Source organism: Sciurus carolinensis, chromosome 14, assembly GCF_902686445.1.
Source record: "Sciurus carolinensis chromosome 14, mSciCar1.2, whole genome shotgun sequence".
Lineage (NCBI taxonomy): Eukaryota > Metazoa > Chordata > Mammalia > Rodentia > Sciuridae > Sciurus > Sciurus carolinensis.
Window position 1 is genome coordinate 25230994 of NC_062226.1, and position 25692 is coordinate 25256685.

Consider the following 25692-nt stretch of genomic DNA (forward strand, 5'->3'; position numbering starts at 1 on the left):
ACGGTTGTGCTGATGACTTGGCTTTTCTAATTAGGGGAGATTTGGTCCTTAGCCATGAGGTTCTTTTCTTTTAAATAAATGTTTTAAAAATCGGCTCATGCATGAGGCTTTTATACATTCATTGCATTGAATATTTGTTCAGTGCCCAACACATTCGAAGGAAGAAGGTAAATTCTCAGTAGCAAAGAATTGGAAGCCACACACTAAACTGTCCATGTTGTATGGTTCCATATATGAAGTTCAGGAGCAACTAAACCCAAAGTGAGAGTAATGATCACAGTGGATGGAGAGTACTGATGTCCTGGAGGTGCACAGGAGACTTCTGGGTGCTGGAAAGTTTCTGTAGTTTGCTCAGACTCAACACACAGTTGTACATGTACCCAGAAATCTCTGCACTGTACATCTGGGATTCAGGTATTTTATTGCCTATCTGTTGCATCTAAATCAAGAAAAGAAATAAATTATTCTGGCCTTGGGTTATAAAAGCACTGGGAAGTGCTTGTTCCCATTGTGGGACTGTAGGTGTGAGCAGGAGCAAGATCAGAAGAGACCTGGTAGACGTTTGCACAGAGAACAGTCCAGAATACACAGGAGCCAAGACCACAGGGGGCAGTCTTTCTGATCAGGAGTTTGCAGAGCAAAGCCAACTCCAGCATGGGACTGGGAATGGAAAGGAAGTTAGGAACTTTTGCTTGTCATAAGGAAACCACAGTTGCGCTCTTTCCTGAATGTCACGGGGAGGAGGGGATGCAAAGCCCCCATATTTTTCCAGAGAATGAAGTGTTAACAAGACTTGGAAATGTTAAACCGCAATTTACCCAAAAGTATGAGGTCCCCAAATCTGGAGCCATCACCTGGCTGGTTAGATAGGGCCTCCTGCGGGTTCCTTGAAGAAGTGGCACCTGGTTCATGGGGGATCCAAGGCAGGTGCCTAGCCTTTTGGTAACCTTGGCCCTTCAGAGCCCATTACAGGATGGACGCAGATTTCTATGGACTCTCAGGAATAAAACACAAACAGGGTTCCCTCCCTCCTCTGCCCCCCAGGGATGGTACCAACAGGAAGGAAGCATCCCTGCAGGCCGGGGGGCAGGGGGGGGCTCTGTGTGGTTTCTAAGAATCACTTGGTTTGGGTGAAGAGAGAATTCTCCCAAATAAGATTGTCTTGGATTTTCTAATTACGTGTTCCAGCTGCCGCGGGAGCCCGGCTCTCTCTCTGCCACTCTGCGGGCTGCGAGTCATGCTGGACCCTGGAGAGATGGCCCACAGCCCAGCAACTGCCTTTGATTGGGTTCTGCTGCCACAAGGAGTCCAGAGGTCTGGCTGGGCCCGGGACGGAAGAAGGACACGCTCTTGTTTCTGCATCTTGCTCAGGGCCACCGTGTCTGCCCACTTAGGGGGCCAGCAGGGCCTCGCTGGCTTCTCCAGAGCAGTGCTGGGGACCGGGTGAACCCGGGAGGGTGACGCCTCCTCCTGACCACAGTCACTGCCACACGTCCAGATAGATGAATGGAGGAGTCTGCAAGCTTATGAAGCCTCCTCTTCTTCCAGAATGTTCTCTGTCCCTCCGCCTTTTCTCACTCCCCTCCTCGATTCCCCTGTTCTCTCCCTCCCTCCGTTTTCTCCTTCCGTGTGTTTACTCAAAGCCTATTTCCCTTCTTTTCTAAACTAGCTAATCCTGACATTTTAGCTGGAATTTTTCCTTTTAAAATACAGAAGTTAATTTCCAGGCGGCGGGGGAACAAGAATAAGCCTTGGAACTATGAAATGCCGGGCAGGACTCCTGAAGATCCCAGCCTCCGTGTGGCCAGCTGGGCAACAGGACTTCATTCAGACCCACGGCATCTACCGCCGCTCTGCCGGGCGCTGTGTGGGTGCCCCAGAAGATCATGGGGAAAGAGAGAAGCAAAACCGAGGCAGCCCTGGGGACAGGCAGCACTCTCAGGTCAAGTCCACGCTGGGCTCTTCACATCAGTGAGATCACTTAATCCTCTCAGAACCTCTGAAGCAGGGACCTGTCGGGCTGTAGTCTAGAAAAGAAAACCGAAGCCTCGAGCTGGATAGGACCCAGCAGCTCATTAGAGGAGGAGGCTGCGAGACTCCAGAACGCCGACCTGTCCTTCAGGCCCTACATTGGTGTTCTGACTCAATCGCCCCAACTACCCTGCAAAGTAGGTTACATCACGCCTGTATTGGAGATGATGAAACCAGTTCAGAAAGGTTGAGTAACTTATCTAATGTCACACAGCTAATCGATGACAGAAAAATTTGAACTAAAACATCTATTTCCAGATGTTGTGGTTTTTTTTTTTTTTTTTCCCCATCAAACTTTGGAACTGCGGTCTCCAAAATTAAGGCGTTCTTAATTTTGTTTTGTGTGTAGTAAGACACGCAAAACAGCTGTGATAAGGGTCTTAAGAAAAACGAGATCTGGAGGGAAATGCCAGGTTTGGTTGGGGGAGCTGAGAAGTGTCTCCTGAGGAAGGAGCCACTGAGACGGAGGAGGTGGATGAAAAGCAGGTCCACCTACTGCTCCACGTCTGAGTGCAGAGGTGGCCTTGTCCCTACAGCCTGAGATACTACGTGGGGTCCCGGTTCAGATTTCCTGATTGAGCACTTCTATGGGTAGAAATCTTTAAGGATAGGCACACAGAGAAGGGAATGTCTATGGAATGGAAATGGCTTCCCAAGAATATTAAACAGGGTTCCTTTTGACATAGGAACACCAGATGATTTTTTATTAGTAATCACAATAAGGATAAAGTAAAGACAACCACTTTGAGCCGTGGTGGTGTCTTCCACCACTGACCGACCAGTCAGCCTCCGTGTCCAAAAATGAGACCGCCTCCCTGTTCCTGATCGCTGCCTAAACAAGTGGAAGCAGCTTCCAGGGCAGCCCAGATAGGTCTCTGCAAGTGGGTCGCTGGGGTTTTGGAGAACCTGGGGACTCCTGGGATCCTCTCACTACTGAGCTGAGTTTCTTGTCCCCAGAAACATCAGAACTCGGCGGTGTGCTCTTTGAACCAGGAAACTGTTGGGGCAGGCGTTGTGACAGACTTGGTGGCACTGGGGTAGACATGCTGTCACACCAGAAGGGCCTCGGAATCCCTGCTCCCAGCCAGGTCCTCCTGCCCGTTGCCCCACGTCAGGGTTACGCAACTCTCATTTGAGCAATCTAGAGTCTTGCCTCAAATCAAAGGTTTCACAACTGCCTCACTGATTGCCAGCCTCCCGCGTTGCACTGGGCCTAATTGTCCGAGGCTGGAGAAGAAACCAGGTCAACTCCTCGATTTGAGCAAACAAGACTCATTTCTTGAGAACTTGCTAAATGAGCCAAGTCCTGGGATTTGAAGCCAGGTCTGTCAGCGGAAGAGAGAGAGAGGGTGAGAGTCAACATGGGCTTCACAGAGAGTCCTCTGGACGGAGGTTTTAAGGGATGCTCAGGTGAGTGGGAGTGGGGAATCCTTCTTGCAGGCAGATGGAAGGCACGCCCACAGGTGGAGGGACACAGAATGACATGACCAATTCTTGAAACGATGGCAGCTTGTCCCTATTAAACCTTGGTGAATTCTAGTGTAATATTGGAGCAGAAGGGAGATCCTGAAAACCCACCTTAAGAACTCTGGAACTTCTGAGATAGTCTGCAGGAGTCTATGTTAGAGATCGGCCTCTTGGGAGAAATGAAGTCAACCCTTTTGAGTGACTCAGGGCCCAAGTACCATCTGGATTGAAATGCTAGTTGTGGAGACGGGGAAGGTCCCCTGAGCTCTGTGATGATCCTTCAGGGGGGAGCCTGTAACTCATCTTGGGCCCTAAGATCCAAGAGAAATTGGCTTCAGATGGGATTGCTGGTTGATGACCATTACAAGATTCTTTGAGAATAATGATCAATTGTGCTACTTAAATACCCTCCCTTCGGTCTCCAAAATGGAAACGGATCAAGTCAACTGAGAAGGAGAAGCGCTACTGAGGTTGCTCATGGGAACTTGGGAAAGGGCCTTCCCAGGCCTTCTCTCTGTGCCATGGTCTCTGCTGCTATTATTCAAAAGAAAGTCCAAATCCTTGGATCTGCTCCTAATTAGGTCAGGGACTTATTTACAAATCTTCCAGTGATCAGATGTCACTCTGGAGCCTATGAAATGTGTTAACGTCGCTGCTGCAATCCCTCAACCCAAAACATGAGCCCCAAAAGGCACCACACGGCGGCTGCTGTTGTTGCTGGTGATTACTCAATAATAACGAAACGATCAATAATAACTAACATGTGGACATTGCTTTGCCTTTAAACAAGTCTTTTCGCATAGGGTATTTCCTTTATCACCTCTAAGATCAATTTCAGATAGGTATCTCTAGCAATATCTCCATTTCACCAATAAGGGAATTTAGCCTGAAAGAGATTTAGTAAATTGTACCCCATCATCTCTTAAGGAGGGACAAGGCAAGAACTCTGGGCCAGCTCTCTCTGATTCCACAGCCCATTGGCTTTTTCAATGTGTTTATGATTAAACTCTTCTTAAGTTCTGCAAAATAATACCCTTCAGTCCGAGGCCTAGTGCGGCTAAATGTCCTGTAGTTAGACTATCCTTTTGCTCCAGCTTTACTGCTCATCCTGGAATGAGAGAGGACACGCTGACATTTTTGCTCAGCCACACACATGCCCAATACGCCTTATCCTGGCAGCAAGGTCTTGATATCCACCATTCTCCTCGTGGGGAGGTTCTGCTTTGCTTCTTCAACATTGTATCCCCAGGACAATGCCTGACACTGGAAATACACTCAGTTTTTACTAATCGAGTTGGGAGGAATGTCTATGTCTTTAAAAAGGGACCTGAGACCCAGAGAAACCAGGTGGCACACCTGAGATTACAGAGCCCAGGACAGGTGGAGCCGGAGCTGGGCTGCAGGGATCCCGGTGGTCGTGTCCCTCTCTTCCTTTCTCCAAGAGCCCAGTCTGCCCAGCAGTCCCTAGCTAGGAACTTTTTATTCCTCTAAATGAAAAAGTACTGATAAAATTGCCTCGTGTTGCCCAGCTTGGAGACAAAAACAAAAACGTGTGTTCTTGCGCATGTGCATGTGCATGCGTGCGTGCATGCGTGCATGCGCGTGCGTGCGTGCGTGCGTGCATGCGTGTGTGTGTGTGGCGTGCAGGCACACACTTGCCTGTTTGGGGTGGGGTGGGGAGGACTTAGAAATGATGAAACAGCATTGTCTAAATTTGGTTGCTTTTTCCAGGAGGCACTGTGTTTCTGAGAATCCATCACTAGGAACCTCTCTAGCCTCCCGGTCATTATGCCAATCTTTAGGTGGATCTGTGTCCTGCCAGGCTCTCTGGCATGTTTACCCTCCAGTTAACTAAGATTCTCCCCCTTATATTACCAAGTCACATCTTTCCCTACCAACCAGATAGTCCCTGAACGCCAGGCAGTGAAGATCTTAGTGTCTGTAAGACCCAACTCTGGGAGTGTCATGTGAAAAACATGAATTTTTACCACGTTGACAAGACTTTCATCTTCGGGGGAAGGAGCGGGGGGCACGTCTCCCTCTCAGGGCAGCAGACATCTATGATTAACTATACAAAAATGCCAGTTTGATGATAAAAGCTGTACTTAGCATTGACTCCTCTACTGGAGCAGAAGTCTGGGGGATGTAACATTTGAGGACTTTTTTTTTAATGGAAGCTTTTGTTAACATCAGATATCTAATTAAGTTTGCCAACGACAGAGGTGCTGCGTTCTCGAGAAAGATGGTTATCAAAATAGTTTCATCTAACAGTAATTACCCCAAACTTAGTATGGAAGAGAGAATTAAAATGTTTCTTTTTTAAGAAAAGCCAATGTATTGAATAACATGGAAGCATTTTGTTGTGGGCTCCTGGTCTCTGCAGTTGAGGCTAGATCAACTTACCAACCAGCATAATTAGCATATCCAGAGTTTGTCCCGGGAAATGCCTTCCAGAAGCAGGGAAAACACAGTCTGTGCCCACAGGACCAGCTGGCTCCCCCAAGGATGAAAGGCTTCAGCTCTGCAGTTATAATCAAACTGGCTCTCCCCCCAGCCTCCTCCAGCTCATCCTTCACACAGTAATAACAGAGTTCCGGGCTGCTGATCTCAAAATGGTGTTTAGGACATCAAATACCCCAACTACTACCTATGTGCTTAATGACTCCCAAGTGCCTGTCTTCAAACCAGGTCTTCCTCCCCATCCCCCAGACTCCAAATCCAGCACTACAACTGCCCACTGGCCTTGCCTACCCTTCTCCTGACCACCAAGGCACTTGCTCCAAAACCCAAGTCACCATTGTCCTCTCTACACCCCTCGTCACAGACCAACTCCTTGACCCTGGTTTCCCACCTCCTCAGCCGGTCACCCACAACCCTTATTTTAAGGGTTGATGCTATTAATTTTTAGACCACTTTATATATCAGAACAGTTTTAGATTTACACAAAAACATAGAGATATGAATATGGAGAGTTCTCATCCATCTGAACCCAGTGTCCTTACTGTTGATACTATATATTAGTAAGGTACATTTGTTACAACAAATCAACTAGGATTCATAAATTATTATTAACTAAAGTCTATGCTTCATTCAAATTTCCTTATAGTTTACCTAATGGCCCTTTTCTGTTCCAGAGTCCTATTCTGGATTCCATATTACATCCAATCACCCTGTCTCCTTAGGTTCTTCCTCTCCACCACAATTCAGGCTTTCCTTGTTTTTCTTTGTGATATTGGGAGTTTAGAGGAGGACTGGTCAGGATATTCTAGAATACCCTTCCAGTGAGAAAACATTTACTGGTGTTTTCTTATGATGAATCAGAAGGCATAGGGTATGAGGAGGAAGACTGTGGAAATAAAGTGCAGATAATATTTTTAAGGCACTGTGTGGACATGGGACAGAGATGGTCATTGCCTTCATTTGATGGAGGAAGTCTAATTACTAATTCTGATATTGTACCTATTAAACCAAATAATAGCTATTCGTTTTCCTCTTCCCTCCTAGTCTGCAGACTCTATGAGGGTAGGGACTATGGTCTGTCAATCTCTATCTCTGGAATGTGACGCTGGGCATGGAACTGAGTCAGGACTTGACGCCCATTTGAAGGTGTGGTGTGTTTCCTCATCTGCAAAATGAGATGCGAGGACTTATTTTGTAGGCTGGTTGGGATGATTAAATTAAAAGATTAAAATACCTGGCTTAGTCCAGTGCCTAATTCAGTGACTAAATATGCTACTGTTAGCTGCTACTGTTTTTGTCACCATTATTCAGATCTGTGTCATGCAAGATACACCAGACCCCAAGAATTGGGTTTGAGCCACTCCATGGGTAAAGTAGTAACTGTAATGTTTAGATGGAAACAAGAGAGGCCAAGTTCCACCTTGCACTTTAGAGAATAGTCTCCTATAAAATGCATGCTGCATTTCATGCACTTTATCATGACTTTGCTGACCATCATTTTTGTTCTTGACAATGGTCTAGATCCAAAAGAAACAGTAGACATGGCTGCTGGTCTCAAGACCTTATAAATTGACTGTCAGACAGTAATAGAGGACAACACGGGACGAGGAGCCAAGCAGAGGAAATGTGGGTGTGGCAAGTTCTGAAAGGGGCCACGTCAGTGTGGGCTGTACTGCTGCTAAGGCCTGGGATGTGAGCATTGGTGATGGGTCCAACTGGCATGGTCAGAGAGAAAGGGTGGGAAGTCATAAGCAAGGCTCTAGTAATAATGAGCATACAGAGACCCAGAGCCCGAGAGGAGGCACTAGGATTTGTGTAGAATAGTGTAGGTGGACAGTATATCAGGGAGAGCAAAGTAATGAGGTGGGGTGACTTGAAAACTGCTGTAAAAATTAATGGAGAGTCAGTTGTACTTTCGGGCAAGGGAGTAAAGAGCATGGAACTGGGGAGGTGCGATGCTTGCAGAGAGCATGGTCAGATGGAAAGGAAGACCTGTTGAGAAAGACTAGCAGGCTGCTTCACGCATTCATTTACCCTTGCATTGACGGTGTATGGACTCAGCAAATACTTATGAGATCCTAGAAAATGGGGCATACGGAGGCACAGAGGGAGAGAAATTACAGTAGGAAATAGATCAAAGTGAAACCAACCAGAGAGAAAATAATGGAATAATAGGTGGGAGATAGATAGATAACAGACCTACTAAGTATATACCATAAAAAATGGGTGTATATAGATACACATAGACTGTTTATATATGCATAGTACATATTATAATAATTGTCATTATATATTGTAGACATATATATAATAAGCACATTTGTTTTCTAATAGAAATTTAAAGAACTAATTTTTAGAATCAACATAGAGAAGAAAGCGAACTGCTAGGAAAGAACAATTCCAAATCGTAAGTCTGAGTGAGCTGAATAGAGCCTGCCCTGACCAAAAATGGAAGGCAGCAGGTTGGAGCCAATTAGGCAAGAAGATGAATGCGCTCGGAACAAGTTGCACATTCCAGGAGATGTGAACACAGCCGAACTACCACTGCCTGAAACAGTAGGAGGCAGGGCTGGGCTCAAGGTACAGGCGTGAGGATGATTGATCACCCTAGGGCACTGGGAGAGATCCAGAGGGAAGGGCAGGAGGAAGACCAGAACTAAGCCATGACCCCTCCACAATCTCCATGCCACAAGGGCTACAGAGAAGAGGAAAAGCCAAGAGGTGAGATGGGAGGAGGACAGAGAAGTCATGGTCCAGGAAGTAGGAGAACCTGATAGGATGGGGGTCTAAGAAGGGAGTAGTCAATGATGTCAAACCTACTGGAGTCTCACCCTCCCCAGGAACAATGGCACCTACCAGCAGCAGCAGCAGCATCAACAGCAATAGTAATAATAATACCCTTAGAGTCACTTGGTCTCAGACTCTGACACTATTCTAAGGCAATTAATACCTGAGTTATTATTTTGCTTTCTGCCTACCTAGCCTTAAGCCCATAGTAGTTCTCAATATATGACTCCAGTTCTAAGACAAACGTAGAGACCCTTAGGAATCAGGATGCTGACACTCTTGCTGGTGCTGAATGTTGGAAACGAGTGTTGATTGGTTAATAGCGTAGGAATTTATTTTCTCAGGTCATGCTCTTGGGGTTAAAGCGTTGGCTTCCTCTTGGCCAGTAAAATCCTGTCTGATCAGATTCCTCCCCTTCTGTTCTCCATCAGAAGGCTCTACTTACCCATGTTCGATCAGCATTCTGGTGGAGTCCAGCATGTTCTTCAATCCAACCTCTGATGCAAAGGCAACCTCTGAGCAACAACCTGCATCTTGGGGATCAGCCATCCTTTTTCTAGATGCTACTAAGGAGAGAGCGTGTTCCCAACACAGCCTACAGAGGAGTTTGGGTGGTGGGTTGGAGTGGCCTGCACCTCCAAAGAAAGTTGACTGCCTTTTCCATGGCGCCTCTGAATATTGGTATCCATCTAGAGATTGACCACAAATTGGAAAAACAAGCCACCTTGGGGTGGCTTTTAGTTTAGAAAACCAAATCCGTCTTGGAATGCAAGGGGGGTATCGTATGAGGAAAAGGTTGCTGACATCCACGAATCCCCCGCTTCAGGCTAGAATTTTCTAACTTGTTTGTTAAACTGCATGCAGTGACTTCCCCTGTATAGGAGCTGATCACACAACAAGTGTCATTGGAAAGAGATTTCAGACATACAACAGGGAACATTTAAAGTTACAGAACATAACTGAGAAAAACAAACATTTTTATTTAAAACCCAAATATTTCAAAGAAGGAAGGGAAATTCTGGTGCTTAAGTAAACCTTAGCTAACAACTCCACAAAGTCAGCAAGCCTACATCCTGCTCCTGGGGCCTGCCCTAATAAAGAACAGGCCTCTGACTCTTGGTCACAGCTCTCCTTGCCCTGATGCTCACTCCACATCTGGAAGGCATAGAGCAGAACATAGGTATTTAGTAGAAAGGGGGATTTCGTACAGGGGTGCTTGCATGACGGAGGCAGGGGGCAGGTTTCAAATGCAGGTCTGTCTGCTCCCAAGCTCTCCCTGTCTACCCAGTGGCCTCCTATAAGCTGATCTTGACATTGACTTTGATCTATCAAAGACCACAGGGCCAAATCAGAAAGCATGAGCTAGTCTGGAAGACAGAAGTGGGGCCGTGGCTGTGGGAATAGAAGGGTAGAGTGGTGAGAGTCAACTCTAATGGGTGGTTTGGTTAAGATGAAGGGGGAGACTAGTCACTCAGAGCCGTTTCCCTTGTCATTTCCAAGGCCGTTTGCTCTTCACCCTGAGTTTCCTATAAGTACATCCTCTGGCACATGGTATTTTGAAATCACATGTCTACCCACTATATGATTTGGTTTGAGTTTTGCTTTTCACAAATGTATCTTGGCATGAGTGTCACAGGGGAGCTCAAGGCCTGCAGTGGGTGAACCAGCTAGCTTGGCGGGTGTGTCCTACTCCAGCCTGTCACCAAGAGGGAAGATTTCAGTCTTGACAGGAGGTAGGGGTGGAGGGGAAAGCACAGCTGGACTGCTGCAGATGGGAAAGCTCAGCAGGGAGCAGGAACACCTGTGTAGTCAGAGGTAGCTGGACAACCTGCAGGGAGCTGCCTCAGGGCCACAGCGGCTCTAGGAGGTGGCCACCTGGTCCAAAGGAGAATGCCCCAAAGGTGAGATGGGTGCTTTGTCCACTCTGGACCAGGCTTTATTTACTTCTAGTTAAATGTATTTATGCAAATGTTGAATGGATGGTGAAGCTAGAATGGAGTTCCATCAGCAGCAGATCCTTAAAAAGGAATCCCAAACCCTTTTAACCTATTTAATGCTTTGAGATTTCCATAAATGCCTAATCTCTCTCTCTCTCTCTCTCTCTCTCTCTCTCTCTCTCTCTCTCTCTCTCTCACACACACACACACACACACACACACAATATACACAATTTTTCTTGTATCTCATCCTCTCTAATGTCAATCTGAACACTGAGAACATTCTTGAAATTCATTATTCCTAAAATAATAGCAGATTCATCAACAACTTGACTTGGGATGGATGAAAAAGAAAGTCAGGTCACAGCATAGTAATTCAATTTGAAAAATCTCAATGGTTTTTATATATAACGCAAATGTTTATTCATCAGCCCTGAAGCAGTGAACCAGACAGGATTTCTGCCTCAAGGAATCACAGAGAAGTTGGCAATCCCTAGGCTGATGTTTCTCTCAGTGCTGCTCCTAGATCACCTAACTGAGATTCAGCTGGGGAATTTAGGAAAATACAGAGCCATCGGCTATGCCCAGCTCCCTGAATTAGAACCTCTACGGTGGGTGGACCCAGGAATCTGTGTTTTAGAAATCCATTCCAGGTTATTCTTACGCATTTAAACTTGGAGCTCTTTTGCTTTAGGCTTTTAACTAACTACTGTCTTTATTTTCCAATCTCAAGCACAGAAAACATGCCAGTAGCCCACCTGGTGACAGTGAACAATAGGGGACAGGCTGTGCCCTCAACTCCACCCTCCCCGAACTGCTAACATGCAAGAAATTGCAGCTGAGTTCACCTGGAATTGCAGAGCAGAGCAAAACAACTCCTCTTATAGAGGAAAATATAAGAGTATGACTTGATAGACAACCTTGAGGAGAGCATGCAAATATGGTCCCCAGATTCAGACTCAGCTCTACCTATTGCAGTCAGACCTGTCTCTTCTCCATAGCACCATCTGCCAGAGTGGGCATTTTGACTATCTGTGTTGAATAGCATGAGGACTCTAGCTCAGTGCCACTGAGTAGCCTGCCCGTGCTGTAGAATTTTAATCCAGGTTCTTTAGCTCCAAGTCCAAGTTTACTAGAAGCTTCGGACTTGGAATGAACTTTTCCATGAGGTCCGTAGTGAGGACACAATGGCTCAGTCAACAAGAACTGGAACAGAAGTCCATAACTCTGACCACTGTGGACCTGCTGCCGTGTGTTACCTGTCGTCAACCCCAGCTTTGGGTAATAGGCTATTTATTGTCTCTGCTGGCTGCCAGGTAGGTGGCTTCAGGCAGGCTACCATCATCCATGTGACTCCCCAAGCCAAACACTGCAGGGCTGTTCATGATACCTCCCTCTTGCTCACCTCCTACTGTGGTCCATTCTATCTGGATATCTTCATACCGATACATCTTGCCAACTCCACTTTCAACACCCTAGACCTGAACTACTGAAAGAACCCTTCACCAACCACTGCCCTTCCATTATTGCCACTCATTCCTCCCATTCACACCAATCCCTTCTCACCACAATGACTTAACTCATAGTATGTCACACCCTACTTAAACCTCCAACAGTTTGCAGCTTATCTTGGGGTAAAACTAAATTTCATACCTCAGTCTACAATACCCTGGCTGGACACAGCCCAGCCACCTCCTGCCTGCATCTGGGACCATTTTTCGCCTCCCTTTCCCGGATTTAGGCACCTAAGTGTCTCTTTCTTTTGAGAACACTCTACGTTCCTTTCTGCTCAGAAGCCTTCCTTCATTTTTGTACTTCCCAGGGGACCACTCATCACATCCTCATTCACTCGTGGAACTCGTGCTAACTAAACTCATTCTTCAGATCTCAGTTCATCATCATGGCCCCAGGGAGCCTTCCCCATCTCTCCTGCCCCTCTCCCCACCATGAAATCACACGCCCACCAAGCTCCCGAACTCATCACCGTTCACAACTGTGCATGGTTTGGGATTTCCTGTCTCACCCACAAGAGTATGAGTTACGTAAAGATGGAGACTGTCTGTTTTGTTCAATGCCTCCTGAGCACAGAGCCTGGGATGTAGCGAAAATAATCAGGCAGCCACTGCTGCTGATGCTAATGACTGATGTAACAGAGGACCTGGCAGGTGTCAGACTCTCTTCTCGGTGCTTTAATGCTTCCTTTCTCTTAAACTTTGAAACCCTTATGATGTAGTAGGCACTTTACTGAGCTCCTTAATCTAGGATTACACCCCACTTCTCTGAGTCTTATTATTTATTGACAACTGGAGAAAGTAATATGTGAGTGAATTCCACCCCAAGTTGAGGCTCAGTTATATTTTCTCTATTTAGAGATGAGAGAGACCAGAACTTTCAAAGATTTTTTCCTGAGAGTTTAAAAAATATGCTTGTGGGTGTGTATATTCTTTATCTTGCTCTAAAACAGCCTTTTTAAAAATTTTAAAATTATTGCTGTCTTCCCATACACACATGAAAAGAAAAAAATAAACTAAAATGTAAATTATTCTCAAAAAGGAAGTAGTAAAATCTGTCAGAAAGGACTGAGGTTTGGAGGGCCACAAAACATTGCTAATCCCTAAGGTTTCTTTTTTTTCCCCTCCTTCCAAGAATCAATTCTGTATTCTTGGTAGTAATGCGATTATTCTTCCCTCTTAAAATGAATGTTTTACAAGAAGATAATGAAAAAAGGAAGGAAGACGGTAGGAGAGAAAGAAGAAATTGAGAGGGAGGAAGACAGGGAAAGAGAAAGAGCATAAAGAAAGAACGGTAGCCATCCTGTGGTGGAAGATGAGTGTTCCAGAGGCAGAGGAACCAAGCCTCCGGTTCTCCGCACCCTCCTCACACCATCTGTGTTCTGCGGAGACACTTTTGGCCACTGGGTCCATACTTTCCAAATCCTTTAACCTGTCCTCTTCTCCCTTCTTAATTGCATTCCTGGAACATGCCACACCAGGCTCAGTATTGTGCCAATCAAAGTGTGTAGTCCCCTGAATTTCCCAAGGAGTTCGCACCTTGATGCTGGTACCCCAGCCAGAGCAGAGCTGGGAAAAGCTCTCATCCATCAGGGGGCAGCAGGCTTTGGAAAGTAAAAGCAGCCTTTGGGGTTGGGTTGGAAGGAGGGGAGGGATTCTGATGGACAGTGGCAGGAGGGGTGCGAGTGAGGGAAACGAGACGAAGGCAATCAGGGGGTTCCCACCTGGTGTAAGAAGTGTGGCCACACCTGGGAGGAGTCACCCTGGCCTGTTAAACTCTAGGTACGGAGGGAATGACTGTGTGGCATGAAGGGAGGAAGTGGGAACTAAGACTAGAACTATTTTGGAGAATCTTGAATGACAGGATTTGAGATTTGCTAGGAATCATTGAAACTTCTCATCAGAGAGGTGACATCAGAAGATATTTGGTATCGAAACTTTAATCTCTGAGTAGAGAGTGAAGCAGAGGCAGAGAGGCAGGAACCCAATGAGCAGGATTTTCCCATAGATGAGACCAGTATTATCAGGGGTTGTTCTGCACATTGCTTAGCAGTATCCCTGGCCTCTGCCCACCAGCTGCCAGCTGTGATGAGCAGAATCATCTCCAGATGCTGCCAACTGTTTTCTTGGAGGCAAAATTTTTTAAGAGTTATTACTTGAGAACCACTGATCTAGGCGTGAACAATAGGGTGGTCCATGGACTCAGGATGGCCATAAACGGGAAAGGGGAACATCTAGACCACTAATGCTGTCAACTCTACAAATGCCAGGATGATGGCAAAGATTATGTCTAGGGATGTTCATAGCTCAAGCATGAGTGACTGGAGAACACATCCACTGAGAAGGAGCCTGCAAACAGGTGCACAAGAAGGGCAATAAGGAGCTCATTTCTTAAATGTTTAATGTTCTGGATAGACACATGGAGGCAATTAGATATGTCCTGTATATTGATAGCTGCTCACTCAAGTTCTCGCTTTCTTTTTTTGGTGCTGGGAATCGAACCCACAGTCTTGTGCTTGCAAGGCAAGCACTTTACCGACTGAGCTATCTCCCCAGCCCTCAAGTTCTCTTAAATGAAGGAAGATACTTGAGAATGAATGGCATACATCAAAAGAGCAATCAGAAACTAGAGATTGGACTGTACAAGTGAATTAATCACTAAAATACTATTTAGAGAAAGATTAAAAAAGAATTGAGTTTAGAACCTTGTGTAATATTCTTGCCATAAGCAGCAGCAAGGTATGAACAACGTGTATTTGCCTACATGTGGATCTCATGGTCAATAAGAACAAAGTGACATCCCCGTAAGTCACAACATTTTACTGAAGTTTCAAGTTATTTCTTAAAAAATTGTTTGAATTGTGGGTTCTAACCTATGTGATGAACTGGTTTGTTTTACTGTGGAAGTTTATTAAAGTATTTACTTTCTTCCCATAATATTTCAGTAGTATGGCAGGTCTAGCAGATTCTCATTGTGTGACCAACAGTTTTGTCTACTCCCCAATCCAGGGATCCCCAGACCCATCTGGAGATATTGGAGTAGAGAGAGTGACATCAAATTGGGAGTTTGAGAAGCCAAAGTACAAACTCTTCTGTTACTTACAGGTTGTGTGACCTTGAACAAGTATCTTGACCACTCCAAGCTTTCTCAACAGTAAGAGGGAGCTACTAACCTAGGAGCCATCTCCATTGTGAAGATCGTATGAGATAAAATAAAGAACGCGTATGTAACGAATGTTTAATAGACAAGTTGGAGAGGCAAGAAAGAAGAAGGGGTATATTGGGTCAGCGAAGGAGTAGCTGATATGCTGGAAGAGCCTTGGTAGCTCAGAATCCTGAAGCTTGAGAAAGATGACATTCCAAGAGTGAAATTTCTTGGAAATGTTATCAAATGGCTCAGAGAGTGTGCAGGTGAAAGCACCTGAGAAGCATCTAGAATCAACTTTTGAGTTACTTAAATGCCGACTGAAAGAGCAACGTTAGAAGCCTGCTGTTGGCAAGATCCTACTGACCAGCAAGTGGAAAGTGAGTAAGAGGTAGGAGAAAACCTGGAACCTTCTTCCTACAAACTTGGCGAGGAAGGAGAACAAAACTGTATGGGAGGCAGAGAGACTGAGTCATGGGAAGTGAACTTGAACTGACTGCTTAAAATTTGGAAAGAGCTTTAAAATAAAAGCTAATGGCGATGCAACCCAAATGGAAAATTCACAAGTAGAACAGTGTGTTGTTGTGGTCATAGGTCCTACATTTTTTTAATTCAAACATTAGAAAATCATTCATTGCGAGTTTCTTACACACACATGACCACACACATACACCAACCCGCCATGAATCTGTGATCAATATAAGCATAACGAACACTGTGGTTCAAATAAAATTGAACAAAACATAGTGTCTTTACTGTCTTGTGAATCTCCAAAGCAAAAATATGTACCATATCCCAAAATTAGTACACAGTAGAATTTTTTTTCCCTCAAAGAATTTCCTATAACTCGTGCTTGGAACATACTTTAAAACAATTCTGTGTTAAACGATGCCAGCCACAATCTTTCAAACACATCTCATCTCTTGAGATAGTGCCTCAGCATGCTGAAATCCTCCATCATCCGGGTCCCGCCCTTTCCTAATGTGCTCACATCCGTGGAATCCCGAAGGTAGTAAAAGATCCCTCAGCCCGAAAACATTGACAGCGCTCTACAAATGTGTCACATTGGATGAAATCATAGTGTACAACCCAAATGATGACAGGGGATTTCTTTAGAATCAGTATTATCAATAGCAATTATATTGTGATGAAATAAAACTAATATTCTGTCTTCCAGATTGATGCTCAATACAAAAAACAAATACAGATAATTTATTTGAAACCAACAGGAGGTACAGGAAAGAAATCACCTTTAGCCACTCTTATAAACTCATAGTGTCTCATAGTGTCCTGAAATTCTTGGCCATGGAGAGTGATAGGGGATGTGAGTTAGCCTCTGGGGAGATGGTCAGGCGAGCAGAAGTAAGAGAAACAAGAGGACAATCTCTACTTGATGCCAAAACAAGAAATGAGGACATTTGGTCACAGTTGTCTCTCACTGGGTATTCACCCCAGAGAATGACTCTTCCACAGCTAGGGCCAGTGGAATTTCTTTCATTTAGGATTTCTTTCTCATGCAAGATTCATTTGTGAGCAACTTAATAGAATAAACTTGAGAGGCAAAAATAGCTGCATTTTTTTAAAATCAAAAATTCAGAAACTTATATATTCTTTCTACTGACTGAATAATCATGAGAGCAAACTTGAATTCCTGTTCTTCTGGAGGGGTGGTCCATACCCTGATGTTGCTAATACTTCCTTCTCTGATCATTTCCACACGTCAACTGTAGGGAGAAAGTGGAAATTCCCATGCTTTCTTGTTCAAATACCGAAATAACTCATCTCCTCCAACCAATCGCAGGCGTGACAAAATGGTAATAATCCACCAAACAAGTGAACACATTCTCCTATGACCTCAGCATGTTTTTAAAGCCGTTGTGAAAGAACTCTGACAGACAGGAGGACAAAAATACATTGACATCACTTCTGGGTCGGGCTGAGGCCCAGTCGTGTGGAGAGGACAGCAGCCTTTTCTTATCAGGGACTGAAGCCACGGCAGTGAGGGGAAGGCCGTGTCCCTGGAGCCCGTGCAATAGCTGGCTGCAGTCGCAGGGTGGGGCAGCTGGACAGAGAGCCAGGGGACTGTGCTGACCTCCTTTGTCACTGGAGAAGTGGCCCATACACATCTTAGGCAAACAGCCTGAGCTTACCGCAGGCAGCTGCTCCTCATGGCCTCAGTCACTCCTCTGTCACCTGCCCTCCAGGCTCCCAGCATCCTGCCTGGACCATCTTCCTTACACTCTCCTTTTTACTTCTCTCCTCCCCCGTTCCCACCCCCTTTTTGCATGACCCCCATGACCTTTCTAGGGCAAAGTTAGAATGTGTCATCTATTGGCTTAAAATTCTCCACTTGCTCCCCATAGTCAAGGATGGAGAACTCATTCTTCTCACTCTGCAGTAGAAGGAACCTCTCATCCTGGCCCTGCCTCCCAGCCTTCTGCACTACTCACAATGTGGTGGCCACACTCATGTCCCTGTTTCAGAGCTAATTAGGTGCTTGGACAACTCAGGGGCTGTATCCAAGGCATCCACTTGCCTTGGGATGCTCCCACAATGGCGCCCTTTGGGGAATCCCACCTCATTCTGCAAGGTCCAAGTTCACGTGCCATTTCCACAGTAAACCTTTCAGCGAAACTTCTTGGCCCCCAAGGGCAGAGGGAATAATTCCCTGCTGTGTATCCTCCGACAATTTCTGCTTACCTTCATACTCGAGACAGCAGAGCAGAGTGCTAAGAGGATACACGCCATGGTAGAAGTCCGGTTCGAAGCCCAGATCTGCATGTGCTCCTTCTCTCTGACATTGACCATGTCAATTTCCTCAACTGCAAAATTAGGCAATAATGGGAAATACTATGTAGGATTGCTGTAAAAAACAAATATGTCAAAAAGCATTATTATTTTAAGCATAAAGCATAAAATAATATGCTTTAAACTCTCAGAAGAGGGCCCCATTCATGGTAAATGCTCAGTAAGTGCTAGCTGTTGTTACTATATCCTCTAAAATTTTAATACTATATCATCTGCTTAGTTTTCTCTCTCCTTGCGTGGAGAAGAGGGTGGGGACTGTACCTTACTCATACTTGTAATACTGGTGCTTAACAGTTCCATGTAATATGACCTCAATAAATGTTTTTTGAATAAGTACATTATTTTCTAGGCAATAAAATCTCTCTATTTCCGGAGATTATATCTCAAGAAACTTTTGTTTCTGTCTTCATTCTCTATAGAAAGGAAGACATGACATAAATCCATAAAATACTCTGTCCTAAACAGAGACTCTTGAAGTTAACTCATGAATTCCTTAGTGAAATGGGAGTCTGGCAGAGGATCAGAATCCTGATTTTGCTTGGGTTGTGCATGGTTGGAAAAGCAATTTTGTTCGTCTGTTTAATATATAGCTGCTGGAAGTCAGTCATGTACCAGATACTGTTTTAAGGGTTGGGGACAAAACATTGCACAGGACAGGTAAGCCTTCTGTTCTCATGGACATCTATGGGGGAGGGAGAGAGTACTTTAAGTTATGAAAAAAGAGAAATAGAAAAATTGGAGAGTGATCAGTGCTTGAGTGAATAAAGACAAGAGGATGTGTTATAAAGTACTTGGGAAGGTTAAATTTGAAAAGGAGATGAACAAAGATGTCTCTGAAGGCCAGCGGGAATATTTGTACTTGAAATCGAGACTCAGGGAAAGAGCATTGTAGGCAGAGGGGGACAACTACTACCAGCGACTGATGGAGGACTGATCACGGAGCCTTCCAAGGGTCAGAGGAAAGTTCGTGTACTGAATCTTCAGGAGTTAAGGCAGGAACAGTATCACGAGAGGTCACGAGATCATTGAGCCAGACAGGGGCCCTAGTTGACAGTGGAAGGAATTGGAATTATCCCAAGTGCAACAGGTGGCATTTGCAGACTTTTGAGCAGGAGAGTTCAATTTATACTTTTAGGAAATTTATTTGTCATAGGGGGAATGGATTATGAGGAAAGTAGAGGCAGGAATACCAGTAATGAGCCATTAAAAGGTTATTCCACTAATGGAAGCGAGGAATGAATGGCCTAAGTAGAGGTGTCTGTGGTACAGGGCTTGATGCATGCTCGTTACCCAGAGTGCAGGTAGTGATGGATTGAATGCAGAGTCAGAGAAAGAGGAGGAATCAAGGAATCAAGGATAATTCCTAAGTTTTTTGCCCACAGTCTAGAAGCAATCCTGCTGGCAACTAATTCCACACCTAAAAATACTACTCCATTGCATATACCAGGTGACATGGAAGGCTACCAGTTACTAGAAGGGAACAGCTGGGCAAGGTGCAGACTGGGGGTAGGAGATCAAGACTTCTGTTTTCCGAATGTTGAATTTGAGATGCCTTGTGGACATCCAAGTGCAGAAGACAAAGCATTGGATTTTCAAGGCCTGAGTCCAGTAGCAGGAGGTCAGAACCACAGATGTGCAGATAGGAATCATTGACATTGAGATAGTATTTAAAGCTGTGGGAGCAGATGTGTTCACGGAGGGAAAGCATGTGGATGGAGAAGAGGTGGAGACCCAGAGCAGGGCCCTGGCAAGACCAGAATTTGGAGGTAGAATACTGGGGACCAGAAAAAGAGACAAAGAGGAAGCAGTCAGTATTGAAGGAGGAAACCTACAAGATGTGTGATCATGAGAGCCCAGGGCAGAAGGGATTCAAAATGCAGGGAAGGCAAACAGGTAATGCTGTCAACAGGTCAATAGGAAGAGGGCTGAATTCGGCAACACAGAATCCTTGGTGACCTTGAACAGGTTAGTTTCAGCCTTCATCTCTTGGACCCAGTTTGTCTATGTCCATAAAGAAAGATGAAAGAAGAGAGAGAGAGAGAGAGAGAGAGAGAGAGAGAGAGAGAGAGAGAGAGAAGAATGGAAGAAAAGAGGGAAGGAATGCAGGGAGGAAGGAGAGACAGAAAGAAAGAAAGAGAGGGAGGGAGGGAGGGAGAAATGGGGGGAAGGGAGAAAGAGAGGGAGGGAGGGAGGGAGGAAATGGTTTTCAAACATTTCAAGCAGAGCTACTCTTAGAATAAATCATTAAAAGACTCTCAAGATGTAAAAGAGAAGGAAACCAGAGCTGCTGTATTTAAAACAGGGACCCCCCAGGGACTTATCTAGCCCCACGGCCTTGCCCCTACATTTGATCCTAAGGCAGTGTTGCGTGACTCCAGGACCCTCTTGAAGAGAAGACCCACATGGAAGCTCCGTAAAAGGCTCTCTGGCCAAGAGAACATACATGGGCAACCATGAGCAGCTCACAGTCTGGTGTTCACTGCCTAGGAGCTGCCTTTCACAAGGCTAGATGCTCTTCCAGAAAGGAGACGGTATTTCAGGATTACGCATAGGAATGCTGAGGACCTGCTAGACTCTGGTTCATTCTGATTTCAAAACCCTCTTTTCTTCCAGAGCAGACCACTGTTGCTGGGGGCACACCCATTTGACTGGTTCGCCCAGATGCTGCCAGTCTGCCACACCCCCAAGAAGCATCCAGAGTCCTTTCTTTGTTGCAGAATGATTCAGTGTCATTTCCATAAAATGTGGGGACCTATGTGTTCACACTGGCAACCTGTGTGTATTAGGAGATTTACAGGGACACATCTTTTAAGAGACCAGGCCAGACAGAATAAATTCCTGGTTGACTTAAAAGAACAATCAAGCACATAATGTTTGGATGGTCTGTGTTCTGTCCAAGGTAAGCTTCAAGCCACTCTGCCAAAAATAATACCACAGGAATAAAAGAATGTGAAGGATATGGAGTATGCAATAAACTGATGGGGTAAAATGAAATCCTCAATCCACGGGGTGCCTGGATGGTGTCAGGTGCTTGGCTAGGCCTGGGGAGGGCAGATACAAAAGGGTGAACTCCCAGGGGACATCCCTGGATTGAGATGTCCTCTTCAGTTAGTTCTAGGACAGCTTAACATCAGGCTGCCATTAGAACTTCAGACTTTTCCCAGGAAGCACAGTCATCCAGGCTACCAAGCTAGGAGACTGGGAGGGACTGCATCAGCAGGACATGAGAGGGCCACCTCCGCCATGATCTGAGCAGACACGGTGGAGAAGTCTGTCCTGTGCATTAAGAGGCGGAACGTTTCTTTTACCTTCCGTTTGTGGAGACTTTGTTTTCCTAGAGTAAGGAGATGGGAGTTGGCAGAGGAGCTTTAGATGAGGGAGTTGGTAGAGTGCCGCACATTTCATCTAGATGGCAAGTCAAGGAATCTCCACTGGGAAAGCACTGCAGTGTTGACTTCCTGACTCCCCCCTGGTCACCCACCCAGAGAAGCCTGAATCCCAGGCTAGACCATTTTGCCCCAAGGCTAGTCCATCCGTGTGGGCACACGCCCAGAAAAGGGAAGTGAGGCAGAAGGAAGTTCCTCCTGCACCCTCCTGAGAGCCAGAAGATTGACAGAGGTGACAGGGCTTAATGAGCACAAGCGTTTACTCCCTGTAGCTTTGCTCTGAGCACACACTCAGCTCACATATGTGAGAAATTTCCCTTCTAACTTTTACTCAGTGGTACAAAAGTCCTGTTATCTCACAGCCACCCTATGAGGGATATCATTTATATTCTTACTTTACAGAGAAAGAGAAGTCACAAAAGCCAGGTCACAGAGCTCATAATACAAGCTGGATTTACCTATGCTTCCAAATCTTATGGCCCTAATGACCCCACCACACGAAGCAAGAACGAGACCAAAAATAGAATCCAGATCTCCTGCACTAGACCCGAAGTTAACCAAAGTCATCCCTTCACATTCTTGTGCCATGTTCTGAGATCGCGGGTTTGTGCCTGGAGTCTCAATGTCCTAGAGCCCTCTCCCATCCTTGCCTTTCATCTTTTATAGATTTCATTGTCAAGGTGCTACTCTTGGAAATATCTTGTTTGGCAAGCTCCTGGGGCCACTGGGGATTTGACCTGAAGCACTTGGAAAACATATTTGATGATTCTGGAATAGAGGGAGAACACGTTCTAGCTGGATCTCACCTGGAAAATCCTCCCCAAGCTTCTGTGGAATTCAGGACAGGGGGCAGTGGTGGTACATAGAGCTTCCCGGGTGAGAGGTGGCATGACGTGTGTCCATTTGAGGTTACCTCTGGTCATTTGTAGCCTGAGATTAATGGGCCGCAGATCCTAATGCAGCAACGATAGAGATCACGCCCAGATTTTCATCTTAATCCGCAGAGCTGAGCAAACATCAAAAAGCTCAGCAGGTTGGTCCAGATCATTATGATAATGATTAATAACAGGTTTGTTGATGGAGCTTGTATCGCATGGCTTACCACTGCCTTTATGCAGAAGACTCCACTGCGTGAAGGTTAAAAAAAAACAACCACCCTGGGAACTAAATGAGTTTCCCCAAATAAAGCAGCAGTCTCCCCATACTTTGAACCCAGATCTGGTCCTGAAGACCCCTACAATAGAACTTCCTTTCACTCCATTGATTCAAAACCAATTAGTCCATGTCCATGGACATAAGGAGAACATTTTATAGAATAATACATTGCATACATTTCTGACACAGTATGTACAGTGTGTTGACTCTATCAGCACCCACCTTTCTCCCAGATGCTGACACCACAGGAGATAAGACCACTTTGGATGCACCTTTTCATTTGCAGCGTTTCATCCAGTGTCCCAGACATAGTAGATGCTCAATAAATGTTTCTGTCTTGCTAAACTTCAGATGACAACTATAAAGAGCCTTCTGGCACAGTCTCCTTTGTTTTACAGATAACAAAACTGAAATCCAGAGAGTGACCATAAATTATCCAGAGTCACCGACCTAGTGACTGGGTCAGTCTGACTCTAGAAACATTGTCCCTTGCCTAACTTCGCACTGCTCTTTCCACACTATCTTTCGAAGTTTGAAAGTGATAGGCCAAAGATGCCAGCGTCCCAGGAAATCTACTATCAGAACAGTCTGAATGATATCAGCTAACATGACCTCGTTGCCAAATCTCCAGGGCTTTCTCACAACCACCCAAGGAAAAATTCAACTGCCCTGGCTTATTTCTGGGTTGGAAACATACTGGTCAGGCCTTTCAACTGCTGAGCCAGAAATGGCAAGAACGTGTTCTTCTTCTCTTCTTGCTTCTTGAGGTTGGACATGGAGAGAAATCAAATGAAAACTCAGTTCTCTAATGTGGCACCCAGTCCGAGGTGATTCTCAACAGGACAAAGCTTAGCACTGCTTACCACATTAGGAAGTAATAAACAAAACCCAGTAATTATTCTGCTGTTCATCCAGTAACAAAAGGAAAGTCTCGAGTGAAAAAAAAATTCTAAGTAATTATTTATTTATTCTAAGAACTTAAAGAAAAACTCTTAGCCTTTCAAACTAATGAAACCAAGAACGTCTCCAATTGTTCCTAACACCAAAGGGGTCAAGGAATACCAAGATTAGCTTTGGAAATCTAGAGCTTTCAGAACACACCAGATGATCTGTCTCTCTCTCAGATCATCAGGTCTATGCTGGGTACTGCGGTCCTGGTCATTGACGCTACGCTGAGAAGGCTTCCTCTTGAAGAAGGATGAATTTGCACGCTCGTCCTAATCTCTCTGTTGCAAGCTGTCCAGAGAAAACCATGGCAGAGCCATATTAATCAGAAGAAGACGAGGCTTGTGGACTTGGCTTTATCAGCCCCAGGATCCACAACAGGACGATTTGCAAAGCCTTCTGTGCCTCAGTTAACATGGAGAGTCAAATGCTTCCAGAGCAGTGGCAGACACGTGCTGGCTCCTCCCAACACGTCTCTGTCCGGTTCTTGTGGAAGGGAGACAATGACGCGCACCGTCCTTCCATTGCTAAGAGCCGTGTCTCAACCAGGCCCATGGTTGATTTCTCTGATGAAAATAAATATAGATACTTTCCAATTTACAGCCGGGTTATGGCCCAACAAACTCCTGTAATTTGACATTTTTATGTGTTAAAAATGCTCTTAATACACATAACCTACCAAATGTATGTTAGCAACACGGTATACCCTAGGGAGTCGGTCATTTAATTCTCAAGCTCCAGGGGCTGACTGGGAGACGTGGAAGCCTGCTGCGACCTGGCGTTGAAGAGAGCATCGCCAGGGTTGGAGAGGATCAAAATTCGAAGTATAGTTTCTACTACAGAATGTGCATCACTTTTACACCATCGGAAAGTCAGAAGGTCATACGTTGAGCTATCTCTAGATCATCAGTTGGGGGCTCTGTAAATTGATTCATTTATCTGATAAAAATATTGAATGATTTATTTTCTGAAAAATACAATTATCCCCCCTCCATTCTTTTGAGAGAAGCGAGCAGATTTCTATTGGGTTTAAGGACCAGGTTTAAGGACCAGACTGCTGTGGGTTCCAGCCCTTGGCCTTCACTCTGGGTGACCTCAGTTAGCTGTTTATCTTCCATGAGCCTCACACCTTCATCTTTGAAATGAAAATAGTAATTTCCCCACTGCTAGCATTGTAAAAATATATATATATTAATAGTGCAGAGCAAGGAGAGGAAGTGACACGTTTCTTCTCCTCCTCCTGGAACCTTTGGTTTTATGTTCTTTAAAAAAAAAAAGTCCTGAACTACTAAATGGATTCATGTGTGCATCTCTCTTCTTCTTTGTACCTTGGCCAAATTGAAGACTGATTCACTTGCTAACGAAAGCACATAATTATAGGCGACCCGGCACATTCCCCAGCCAGGCCGTCCATCCGTTGGTGTGACGGATCACTTTGCTCACTTGATAGGAAAATTTCCTTTGCTGCTAATGAACCCCAGATCTCACTTGTGTTGTAAGATGTGGGTGAGTCCCCGACAGCACTGGGGTCATCCTCTCTACGTGTCGAGGGGATGTATACGTTTGATTGTGGCCACGCCCTGCGGGAGTACCTGTGTGCTTTGTGGGGCGAGGCCATGTCTACGTGTGTGGTGTGTGTCATGATCTGAGCCTGTGGCGTCCACCTGATTGCCTCCCTATTTTTGTGTAGATTCCTCAGATGAGAGTAGTTGGATCCTGACCCTCTTCGTGAGGAGAGGGACTTGGAATGGTCCTAATAGGACCAGTAAGCCTCACCCCATTACTAGCTCCTGTTCTCCTTTGCTGGGCCTCCTCATGACCTCTGTCTACCTGCTGTGTCTACACACAGGAACATGAATATGTATATATAATTTAGAGGTCACAGTGAACTTTTCATAACTTCCATAGTTTTTTCACTCTGTCCCACATTGGCCCATGCTGGTCTGTCTGTCAGGGTCACCCTACAGCCTTTCACACCTACCCTATTTTTCTAGAATGGGCTCAGGTGGCATTTCCTGTTGGAGCCTTGGCTGACTTCTCCATTACGGGCTGGGAGAGAC